General features: G+C 36.8%; 1 non-coding gene across 1 annotated transcript; it reads right to left on the reverse strand.

The window, feature by feature from the left end:
- Positions 1-8,641: 8,641 nt before the first annotated feature.
- Positions 8,642-8,749, reverse strand: LOC112746261 (small nucleolar RNA R71). The gene has a single exon (XR_003174154.1). It is a non-coding gene; the product is annotated as a small nucleolar RNA R71 (small nucleolar RNA).
- Between the last annotated feature and the right edge of the window lie 2,687 nt (positions 8,750-11,436).

Below are 11,436 nucleotides of genomic sequence, written 5' to 3' on the forward strand. Positions count from 1 at the left end.
AGTACCATTATGACAATTTTATATCTTATCTATCACTTTGATCTATAACTAGGGATGGCAAACGGGCCTAAACTCACCGGGCCGGCCCACGTAACCCGCCAAAAAAGGCGGGTTAGGCTAAAAAATTAGGACCGCAAAATAGCAAAAGCCCGCCTAACCCGCACCGCTTAAACCGCGGCCTTTGGCGGGGCGGGGCGGGCTTCCCCGCAGGGCTTAGCTTTTTTTAACAAGGAGTATTTTTACAATTTTTTTTGCCAAAACCCAACTTCCCCCAACCCAACTTACAAGAGAATGAAGATGAAAATTGAGTGTTTTGGATTATATTTATTTTGTTTTAGAGATAATATTTATAATTATGTTTTGCATTATGTTTATTTTACTTTGGGAACAATATTTATAATTATGTTTTGGATGAAAATTTGGTTTATAATTATATTTATTAGATATTTATAATTACAAAGACTTTAATGTTTGTGAATATAAAAATTATAATTTGTTTATACTTTTAGAAATTATAATAGTTAAAAGTAAAAAATAGGAGAGATTTAATAATTAAAAATAAAAAAAGAGGATATTTGGCGGGCTTAATCCGTCGGCCCGCCGTTGGGCGGGGCAGGCTAGGATTCTGGGACCGCCTCACTAGGCGGGGTGGGGTGGGCCAACCCGCCAAAGGGCGGGCTTCTGGCGGGGCGGGTGGACTTTCCCGCTTGCCGCCCCTATCTATAACCATTCGTTCTCTTAACTTTTATGAGTTGTTAAATTAAAGTGTTATTAAAAGAATTCGTTTATGTGTCTTTTGAATATATAGATGTATAAAAATAATAGTTTTTTTTATGTGTGTGTTAAGTAATTTTATTGTTCTATTAAAAAAAATTAAGACATAAAATATTAAAAATTTTTGTTCAAATTATCTGAATTTAATGTTAATAACCCTAAAAAATAATAGCAAAATATATTATTTTTAACTAATGTAATAAAAATAGTATATTATTGGAAAATTTTAACTAATAATTATAAATTTAAATTACAATTTAATATAGTACCTTAGAATAGAAGATTGTCATTATTTTTCATATTTGACTGCTATTATATAAGTTTCACATTTGCTTTATTGGGCACATTAATTAAACTATATTTTATTATTTCATATTGAATATTTTGAAATAATGTGATCATAGTATAAGGATGATATTAATTTTCATAACTAATGCGAATCTTCTTACTATTTTGTTTGTTATTTAAATACTATCCATAAAAAATAATTATTTAAAGTAAAACACTATATAGAAAGAGATAGAAAATTTTTAAATTTATCATTCTGGTTTATTTCTTAATTCTCATTTGATATTACTCAAATTTAATAGGTTGATGGTGATGATTTTTTTATTAGTTAAAAAATTTCAACTCTCTCTTAATTTTATTAAATAGTATATTTAAGTCAATATTTTTAACTTCCTCTATAATAAATATTTTTTAAATTATCTAATGCATAAAATGTCACATCATTTTATTTTTTCTTAAAAGTTTCATATTTTTTATATTAGAACATTACGTTTTATTATATTATTATATATTATCTTAAGAAAAAGTCTAAGGGGCCAGCAATTTTATTGAATTTTAGCCAGCATGTAACCAGCAGAGAAATGTGAATCATTAGATGAAATCTCACACCAATCTCACACCATTAAACCATCATTGATGGCTATTTGATGGCTACCAATCACAAAAGTTGTTGGTCCCCTAGCATTGCTCTTATCTTTGTACCACAAAACAAAAGGTAAAATTTTATATCTTCTTTTGTTACTTATTTTATTTTATTTTGATTATCTAAATTAGCATGTATATTATCCACTTATTTTCTATTATCTATGGAATATTTTTACAATATTTTTTTTATTTACAATCGATATTCATTTAAAAAATTATCTTTGAATCTTAAGCCATGTAACTCAAAGGTCATTGCATCCATATTTTCTAAATTTTAGAAAAATAAAAATTTTTCGTATTTTTATAGTTAGTTGAATGGAAAAATAATAACGATAACATCATAATTTTATAATGAATAAAGCAAAATAATTTATTAACTCATATTAAATTATTAATTTCACTTACACTTAAAAGTGAATAACACTTTAAAAATAACTAAAAAAATCTAAAAAATCTTATATGAATCAACATGTACATGAAATATTAAGTGAAGAGAAGCATAAACATCAGGATAGTCAATAAGTAATTACGAAAGAATAAAAAAGAGAAAAAGATAATGGTGAAGAGGCGGCCAATTAGGTTGTGTTTGGTTTATTGATGGGTGAAGACATAGACACAAATACACAAATATTGAAGACATATACATAAGAAGACACAAAATTTTTACTTTGTTTGGTAACTATGCACAAGACAGAACATAAATTGCAAATATCAATATTATCCTTATCTCTCCAAAAAAAAAAAATTACCACAGTCACTACTATTAAGGATAAAGTGGAAAAACTTATGTCTTAACTTTTGTGTCTTAGTGTCTCAATAAAATGGTAGTACACAAATTTTATGTATTTGTGTACCAATGTATACCACCGTGTCTTTGCTTATTTTATGTATTTGAAAACCAAACATGAAACATGGGTGTGAGTGTATCACTGTGTCTCAAAATTTGGTGGACATACCCACTAAACAAACACTGCATTAGGGTAAGAAGGATGACGTACCTGTGGGGAGGGGTAGGTCCCTTCCCATTTATACGCTGTACACGGGTGGGCCCTCTGCAATTAAGCCCACCTGTATAGAAGCTTCTGTTAGCTGTCCATGTTTCCTTCATGAAATGGGCGGTGATGCGCGGGTCGCCTTGTAGTTTGGGTCTATTGACCTGGCGGGTCGATGACTTTTGATCGAACCCGGGGTCCTTAATGTGCTGGGCCGAAACAGTGCCCCCAACGTGTCAACCGTGAAGCCAGAAGTTCGTGGTTGGCGCGTTCGAGTTACTCACGCCCGTTTCAACCGAGTCCTCCTGAGCTCGGAAATCCGCCAACGAAGTATATGTCTTTTATGCGCATAAGTTGCCCCGTCGTGGCTTGGGACATCGCTTGGGTTTCTGTGCCGAGAGCATTTAATGCTCTTTATAGCTGATTTGAAAGTCAGGGGAAAATTCCATTATGCCCCTGTCTTTTTGGGCTCCATTCTGACGGTTACCATTATGTATTTCTTGCTTTTTATCTTCAAAATTTCTCATTCCTCATTTCTTTTTACCATTCTACACTCTTTACCTCTTATTTCTATCACTGTCCAATTTTCCTTCTGCTCTTGGTTTGTTGTGAAATTTTCTGCGCTCATCCCATTTGCCTCTCCCTTTTGTTTTTGCTGCATCTTCTTCTGGTACCCATCTATTATTTTTTACAATTATTGTTCCTAATTTCTTTATTGATCATTGTATGGTGTCCCCTGTTTGATTTGTGCCTACTTAGATTAGCCTTGCCTTTGTTAGATGGTTCTTAGGGGGGTACCATTAGGTGCCTATTTCTTGAATTTAGGTTTTTTCTTGGATTTAGGCCTTGAATCAGCACATGTAGTGTAGTGTAGTAATGCAGTAGGATGTAGTTTTGTCTTTTCATTTTCTTTCGAATTTTTGACTTCTCGAGTTGACTTAAGTGGTGCCCCCACTGTAGGTATGGCTCAACAACCTATGGCACGTAATGTTGTGGGTCGCTATGTTTAGGTCATGTCTGATGTGAAAGACACGGCTTCCCAGGTAACCTGAGAGGAATTGCAAAAGCTTCGGGACTCCAGGGTCATGTGTGGAGGGGGCCCAGAGGAGGCAAATTATCAGGTTTTCGTCTCGGGTGAACAGGAATGCATCTGCCATATAAACCTGGCGTCTCCTCAGGTGGTTGACTAGATGCGGGTATATAAGCCCATGTTCACCACATTGGGCGTCCGTCTCCCCTTCTCCCCTTTCGTCATCTCTCTATTGAATCATTGTGATATCGCCCCGTCACGACTCCACCCAAACATCTGGGCTGCCATCCGTACTTTTGAGATGGTGTGTGAGTATTTGGAGCTCCCGGTCTCTATTAATGTCTTTCTCTACTTTTTATTACTTACCAACCCCTCCCGGGAAAGCAAGCACAAAAAAGGCTACATGTCCTTCCGGGCTGTACAGAATCGTCGTATTTTTGGTCTTCTTGAAGAATCTTTTCACGACTTCAAGAGCACCTACTTCAAGGTGAGGCTGGCCCCTGGCTATCACCCTTTTTGGCTTACCCTCGAGGGCGAGAGACGCGTTCTGACATATTGGAGCTTTGGTGCCTGTTTCGATTACTTAATAAAGTTGACCTACGAGAGATTAGGTCAAAAGAATCGCCAAATTGCCGATATCTTGTTGGCGATCTTTGGCACTAAGAATCTTAAACCCTAATTGCTGATGGGTGACCGAAAAATTGGTCGAAACTATGTAGGTGAATTGTGGTTCAAATTTCTTTAGTTTCTGATGAGCGGATAATTTATACGCTTTTTGGCATTGTTTTTAGTATGTTTTTAGTAGGATCTAGTTACTTTTAGGGATGTTTTCATTAGTTTTTATGTTAAATTCACATTTCTGGACTTTACTATGAGTTTGTGTATTTTTCTATGATTTCAGGTATTTTCTGGCTGAAATCGAGGGACTTGAGCAAAAATCAGATTCAGAGGTTGAAGAAGGACTACTGATGCTGTTGGATTCTGACCTCCCTGCACTCAAAGTGGATTTTCTGGAGCTACAGAACTCGAAATGGCGCGCTTCTAATTGCGTTAGAAAGTAGACATCTAGGGCTTTTCAGCAATATATAATAGTCTGTACTTTGGCCAAAGATAGATGACGCAAACTGGCATTCAACACCAGCTCTCTGCCCAATTCTGGCGTCCAGCGCCAGAAAAGGATCCAAAACCAGAGTTGAACGCCCAAACTAGCACAAATGCTGGCGTTCAACTCCAAGAAGGACCTCTACACGTGCAACACTCAAGCTCAGCCCAAGCACACACCAAGTGGGCCCCGGAAGCGGATTTATGCATCAATTACTTATTTCTGTAAACCATAGTGACTAGTTTATTATAAATAGGACCTTTTACTATTGTATTAGACATCTTTGGACGCCTGGTTCTTAGATCAGAGGAGCTGGCCATTCGGCCATGCCTGAACCTTTCACTTATGTATTTTTAATGGTAGAGTTTCTACACTCCATAGATTAAGGTGTGGAGCTCTGCTGTTCTTCAAAGATTAATGCAAAGTACTACTGTTTTCTATTCAATTCATCTTATTTCGCTTTCAAGATATTCATTCGCACTTCAACCTGAATGTGATGAACGTGACAATCATCATCATTCCCTATGAACGCGTGCCTGACAACCACTTCCGTTCTACATTAGATTGAATGAGTATCTCTTAGATCTCTTAATCGGAATCTTCGTGGTGTAAGCTAGAATGATGGCGGCATTCAAGAGAATCCGAAAAGTCTAAACCTTGTCTGTGGTATTCCGAGTAGGATTCAATGATTGAATGACTGTGACGAGCTTCAAACTCGTGGTTGCTGGGCGTAGTGACAGACGCAAAAGGATAGTAAATCCTATTCCAGCATGATCGAGAACTGACAGATGAATAGCCGTACCGTGACAGGGTGCGTTGACCATTTTCACTGAGAGGATAGGATGTAACCGTTGACAAGGGTGATGCCTCCAGACGATTAGCCGTGCCATGACAGGGCATTTGGATCATTTTCCCGAGAGAAGACCGAAAGTAGCCCTTGACAATGGTGATGCATTACATAAAGCCAGCCATGGAAAGGAGTAAGACTGATTGGATGAAGATAGCAGGAAAGCAGAGGTTCAGAGGAACGAAAGTATCTCTATTTGCTTATCTGAAATTCTCACCAATGATTTACATAAGTATTTCTATCCCTATTTTATTAATTAATTTCGAAAACTCCATTACTATTTTATATCCGCCTGACTGAGATTTACAAGGTGACCATAGCTTGCTTCATACCAACAATCTCCGTGGGATTCGACCGTTACTCACGTAAGGTATTACTTGGACGACCCAGTGCACTTGCTGGTTAGTTGTGCGAAGTTGTGAACCATGGTATTGGCATCATGTTTTTGGCGCCATTACCAGGGAAAGAAAGAGCGATGAATTTTACATAATTAAAGTATAATCACAATTTCTGCGCACCAAGTTTTTGGCGCCGTTGTCGGGGATTGTTCGAGTTTGGACAACTGACGGTTCATCTTGTTGCTCAGATTAGGTAATTTTCTTTTTGTTTTTTCTTCAAAATTTTTTCAAAAAAAAAATTTTCTTTCAAAATTTTCTCCTTTGTTTTCGAAAAAAAAAATTTAAAATAAAAATGTTTTCAAAAATTTTATAATTTTATTCAAAATTTTTAAGAATGGATTCTAGTGTTTCATGAAGCATGTGAAGCCTGGCTGGCTGTAAAGCCATGTCTAAATTCATTTGGACTGAGGCTTCCAATTTATTATCAAGAGCAAGCTAGCTGGTGCTAATCCGCCTACTACTGTTCATGATCTACCTGTTACATGCTAAAGCTTGGCTGGCTATTAAGCCAAGCCTGACCCTTTAATTGGAGCTTTAGACTAAAGAGCATAAGATTCCTGGAATTCATATTAAAAATTTTGGAATCCTTATTTTTCTTTTTCAAAGTGATTTTCGAAAAAATTAAAAGAAAATACAAAAAAATCATAAAATCATAAAAATCAAAAATATTTTTTGTGTTCTTGTTTGAGTCTTGAGTCATGTTATAAGTTTGGTGTCAATTGCATGTGCATCTTGCGTTTTTCGAAAATAATCATGCATTCATAGTGTTCTTCATGATCTTCAAGTTGTTCTTGGTAAGTCTTCTTGTTTGATCTTTGCATTTGCATGTTTTGTGTCTTTTCTTGTTTTTCATATGCATTCTTGAATTCTTAGTGCCTAAACATTAAAGATTTCTAAGTTTGGTGTCTTGCATGTTTTCCTTGCATTAAAAATTTTTCAAAAATATGTTCTTGGTGTTCATCTTGACATTCAAAGTGTTCTTGGTGTTCATCTTGACATTCATAGCATTCTTACATGCATTCATTGTTTTGATCTAAAAATCTCATGCATTGCATCATTTTCATGTTTTTCTCTCTCATCATTCAAAATTCAAAAATCAAAAAAATATCTTTCCCTTTTTTCTCTCTCAAAAATTCGAAAATTAGATTTGACTTTTTCAAAAAATTTTAAAATCTAGTTGTTTTTATGAGTCAAATCAAATTTTCAATTTAAAAATCTCACCTTTTTCAAAATCTTTTTCAAAAATCAAATCTTTTTCAAATTTCTTAGTTATTTTCGAAAATTCCAAAAATATTTTTTTCAAAAATCTTTTTCTTATCTTTATCACATAATTTTCGAAAATAACATAATCAATTAATGTTTTGATTCAAAAATTTCAAGTTTGTTACTTACTTGTTAAGAAAGATTCAAACTTTGAGTCCTAGAATCATATATTGTGATTTCTTGTGAATCAAGTCATTAATTGTGATTTTAAAAATCAAATCTTTTTCAAAAACTAATTTTAATCATATCTTTTCAAAATATCTTCTTATCATATCTTTTTCAAAAAAAAAAAAACTTGATTTCAAAATATCTTCTTTAACTTCCCAACTCCTTATCTTTTCAAAATTTGTTTCAACCAACTAACTAACTTTTTGTTTGTTTCTTATCTTTTTCAAAACTACCTAAATAACTCTCTCTCTCTAGTTTTCGAAAATATCTCCCCGCTTTTTCAAAATTTCTTTTTAATTAACTAATTATTTCAATTTTTAAATCTTAATTTTCGAAAATTACTAACCTTTTTCAAAAACTATTTTCAAAAATCACTAACTCTTTTTCAAAAAATTATTTTCGAAATTTTCCCTCTCTCATCTTATTCTATTTATTTATTCATCTACTAACATCTCTCCCTCACCCACTAAAAATCCGAACCCTCTCTCTCTCTTTCTGAGTTCAGATTTTTCTCTTCTTCTTTTCTTCTACTAACAATAAGGAACCTCTTTACTGTGACATAGAGGATTCCTCTTCTTTTCTTTTTCTCTTCTCTTTCTTATGAGCAGGGACAGAGAAAAAGGCATTCTTGTTGAAGCTGATCTAGAACCTGAAAGGACTCTGAAGAGGAAACTAAGAGAAGCTAAATTACAACAATCCAGAGACAACTTGATTGAAAATTTCGAACAAGTAAAGGAGATGGCAGCCGAACCCAACAACAATGCAAGGAGAATGCTTGGTGACTTTACTGCACCAAATTCCAATTTACATGGAAGAAGCATCTCCATTCCTACCATTGGAGCAAACAATTTTGAGCTGAAATCTCAACTAGTTTCTCTGATGCAGCAGAACTGCAAGTTTCATGGACTTCCATCTGAAGATCCTTTTCAGTTCTTAACTGAATTCTTGCAGATCTGTGATACTATTAATACTAATGGAGTAGATCCTGAAGTCTACAGGCTCATGCTTTTCCCATTTGCTGTAAGAGACAGAGCTAGAATATGGTTGGACTCTCAACCTAAAGATAGCCTGAACTCTTGGGATAAGCTGGTCACGGATTTCTTAGCCAAGTTCTTTCCTCCTCAAAAGCTGAGCAAGCTTAGAGTGGATGTTCAAACCTTCAAACAAAAAGATGGTGAATCCCTCTATGAAGTTTGGGAAAGATACAAGCAGCTGACCAAAAAGTGTCCTTCTGACATGCTTTCAGAATGGACCATCCTGGATATATTCTATGATGGTTTATCTGAGCTATCAAAGATGTCATTGGATACCTCTGCAGGTGGATCTATTCACCTAAAGAAAACGCCTGTAGAAGCTCAAGAACTCATTGACATGGTTGCTAATAACCAGTTCATGTACACTTCTGAGAGGAATCCTGTGAGTAATGGGACGCCTATGAAGAAGGGAGTTCTTGAAGTTGATACTCTGAATGCCATATTGGCTCAGAACAAAATATTGACTCAGCAAGTCAATATGATTTCTCAGAGTCTGAATAGAATGCAAGCCGCATCCAACAGTACTCAAAAAGCTTCTTATGCAGAAGAAGCTTATGATCCTGAGAACCCTGCAATAGCAGAGGTGAATTACTTAGGTGAACCTTATGGAAACACCTATAATCCATCATGGAGAAATCATCCAAATCTCTCATGAAAGGATCAAAGGCCTCAACAAGGCTTTAATAATGGTGGAAGAAACAGGTTTAACAATAATAAACCTTTTCCATCATCCACTCAGCAACAGACAGAGAACTCTGAACAAAATACTTCTAATTTAGCAAACTTAGTCTCTGATCTATCTAAGGCCACTGTAAGTTTCATGAATGAAACAAGGTCTTCCATTAGAAATCTGGAAGCACAAGTGGGCCAGCTGAGTAAAAGGATCACTGAAATCCCTCCTAGCACTCTCCCAAGCAATATAGAAGAGAATCCAAAAGGAGAGTGCAAGGCCATTGACATAAGCACCATGGCCGAACCTGTAAGGGAAGGAGAAGACGTGAATCCCAAGGAGGAAGACCTCCTGGGACGTCCAGTGGTCAATAAGGAGCTTCCCTCTGAGGAACCAAAGGACTCTGAGGCTCATCTAGAGACCATAGAGATTCCATTGAACCTCCTTATGCCATTCATGAGCTCTGATGAGTATTACTCTTCTGAAGAGAATGAGGATGTTACTGAAGAGCAAACTGCCAAGTTTCTTGGTGCAATCATGAAGTTGAATGCCAAATTATTTGGTATTGAAACTTGGGAAGATGAACCTCCCTTGTTCATCAATGAACTAAGTGATCTGGATCAACTGACATTGCCTCAGAAGAGATAGGATCCTGGAAAGTTCATAATACCTTGTACCATAGGCACCATGATCTTTAAGGCTCTGTGTGACCTTGGTTCAGGAATAAACCTCATGCCACTCTCTGTAATAGAGAAACTGGGAATCTATGGGGTGCAAGCTGCTAAAATCTCATTAGAGATGGCAGACAATTCAAGAAAACAGGCTTATGGACAAGTAGAGGACGTGTTAGTAAAGGTTGAAGGCCTTTACATCCCTGCTGATTTCATAGTCCTGGATACTGGAAAGGAAGAGGATGAATCCATCATCCTAGGAAGACCTTTCCTAGCGACAGCAAGAGCTGTGATTGATGTGGACAGAGGAGAATTAATCCTTCAATTGAATGAGGACAACCTTGTATTTACAACTCAAGGATCTCTCTCTGCATCCATGGAGAGGAAGCAGAAAAAGCTTCTCTCAAAGCAGAGTCAAACAAAGCCCCCACAGTCAAACTCTAAGTTTGGTGTTGGAAGGCCACAACCAAACTCTAAGTTTGGTGTTGAACTCCCATATCCAAACTCTAAGTTTGGTGTTGGAGAGTCTCAACAATGCTCTGAACATCTGTGAGACTCCATGAGAGCCCACTGTCAAGCTATTGACATTAAAGAAGCGCTTGTTGGGAGGCAACCCAATTTTTATTTATCTAACAATATTTTTCTTAGTTATATGTCTTTATAGGTTCATGATCATGTGGAGTAACAAAATAAATATAGAAATTGAAAACGGAATCAAAAATAGCAGAAGAAAAATCACACCCTGGAGGAAGCATCTGCCTGGCGTTCAACGCCAGAACAGAGCATGGTTCTGGCGCTGAACGCCCAAAATGGGCAGTATTTGGGCGCTGAACGCCAGAAATGCACCCTGGAGAGGAGCTGGTGCTGAACGCCCAGAACAAGCATGGTTCTGGCGTTCAACGCTAGAAATGGCCAGTAAATGGGCGTTGGACGCCCAAAATGGGCACCAACCTGGCACTGAACACCCAGAGTTGTGTACAAGGGCATTTTACATGCCTAATTTGGTGCAAGGTTGTAAATCCTTGAACACCTCAGGATCTGTGGACTCCACAGGATCATCTCAGGATCTGTAGACCCCACAAGATCATCTCAGGATCTGTGGACCCCACAGGATCATCTCAGGATCTGTGGACCCCACATGATCCCCACCTACCTCCACTCACTTCTTCTCACCCCTCTTTCACACAATCCCATAAAAACTCTTCCCCAAAACCCTTCACTAATCACCTCAATCTCTCTTCCCCATCACCTCTTCACCACTCACATCCATCCACTCTTCCCCATAAACCTACCTCATAAACTCCACCTACCTTCAAAATTCAAAATCAATTTCCCACCCAAACCCACCCTACATGGCCGAAACTTAACCCCCCTCCCTCCCCTATATAAAGCCTTCCATTCTTCCTCATTTTCACACAAACACAACCCTCTCTTCTCTTTTTGGCCAAAACACAACCCCTTCCCCCTCTCCTCCATTTTTTCTTCTTCTTCATCTATTCTTTCTTCTCTTGCTTGAGGGCGAGCAAAATTCTAAGTTTGGTGTGGTAAAAGCAT

Source organism: Arachis hypogaea, chromosome 14 (genome assembly GCF_003086295.3).
Source record: "Arachis hypogaea cultivar Tifrunner chromosome 14, arahy.Tifrunner.gnm2.J5K5, whole genome shotgun sequence".
Lineage (NCBI taxonomy): Eukaryota > Viridiplantae > Streptophyta > Magnoliopsida > Fabales > Fabaceae > Arachis > Arachis hypogaea.